This window comes from Anopheles funestus (genome assembly GCF_943734845.2).
Source record: "Anopheles funestus chromosome X unlocalized genomic scaffold, idAnoFuneDA-416_04 X_unloc_118, whole genome shotgun sequence".
NCBI classification, from domain to species: domain Eukaryota; kingdom Metazoa; phylum Arthropoda; class Insecta; order Diptera; family Culicidae; genus Anopheles; species Anopheles funestus.
The window spans coordinates 8709-10000 of NW_026045059.1; the positions used below are offsets into that span (position 1 = coordinate 8709).

General features: G+C 49.3%; 1 long non-coding RNA gene and 1 other non-coding gene across 2 annotated transcripts in view; both read left to right on the forward strand.

Annotated features, from left to right (window-relative positions):
- The first annotated feature begins 414 nt into the window (after window positions 1-414).
- LOC125772817 (uncharacterized) overlaps window positions 415-1292 on the forward strand; it is a 42460-nt gene continuing 41582 nt past the window's right edge. The window contains exon 1 of the long non-coding RNA XR_007419660.1: window positions 415-500. This is a non-coding gene — a long non-coding RNA (uncharacterized LOC125772817). The remainder of the gene's footprint in view (window positions 501-1292) is intronic.
- Window positions 872-1029, forward strand: LOC125772821 (5.8S ribosomal RNA). The gene has a single exon (XR_007419664.1). It is a non-coding gene; the product is annotated as a 5.8S ribosomal RNA (ribosomal RNA).

Sequence of the window (1292 nt, forward strand, 5' to 3'; positions counted from 1 at the left end):
ACACACCCCATGAGCTCGATCCAATCCACGCACACGAGTTGCCTGAGTAGCGACAGGTATACCGATGTGCAATACGTATCCGGCCACGGCACGGAACGAACGGGAACTGTGGTGCAGACATACAAAGAGTTAAGCCTATTAGTCATTAACTCTAAGGACGGGGCCATGGGGCGGTACGCAAAGGATACGGATGAGCGAGTATGCAGGCCCAATACTCAATAGCTCGATCCGATCCAAGCACATGAGTTGACTGCGGCGCCAGGTTAACCAATGTGCTAGATTCTATTTGGCCAGTAGAATCTTGTGTCTTACGCGATTTGATACCAAGACACCAGAACGAAAGTTAGTTGAAGAGTGATTAAACTCTTATGAAGAATGGTTGTGCAATCACAACTTATGACTTTAACCTATAAAGTGGATATGGACTATCAATTATAACATGGGGCACACACCATGTTCTCGATCCAATCCACGCACACGAGTTGCCTGAGTAGCGACAGGTATACCGATGTGCAATACGTATCCGGCCATAGGCACGGAACGAACAGGAACTGTGGTGCAGACATACAAGGGCCATGGGGCGGTACGCAAAGGATACGGATGAGCGAGTATGCAGGCCCAATACTCAATAGCTCGATCCGATCCAAGCACATGAGTTGACTGCGGCGCCAGGTTAACCGATGTGCTAAGAGAGTTGTTCCTGGGCCTTCAAAGTGACTTCAAAACTATCTTAGCGAATGGTGGCCATGGGCGTAGACATGAGCCACAAGTCACAAGGCCTGGGACTATTGGGTAATAAAGACAACTTAGTCAGAAAGTTAGTCTTTGGACGTACCACCGGGATTGTGTTACATTGGGAACCTTACTATAAAACCCTAGGCAGGGGATCACTCGGCTCATGGATCGATGAAGACCGCAGCTAAATGCGCGTCACAATGTGAACTGCAGGACACATGAACACCGATAAGTTGAACGCATATTGCGCGTCGGACGATTAAACCCGGCCGATGCACACATTCTTGAGTGCCTATCAATTCCTTGATATACAACAAACCAAACTTCAGGGTGGAGCGTGCCACAATAGAACACTATGGCGAGCAGCCCGTCTAGTGTCGTGGGGGAAACACGCTTCCACACTGTGCATAATGGCGTGCTCGGGACCTTTGTTGGGACCGCAGGGCGCTGAAAGTAAAGGGGTGAACCGCATAAATCGCACGCACGTAAACGCGCACACACACAAATAGAGTGAGACGTATCGTAGGATACCGCTAAGAGTACGTTGTGAAACATGG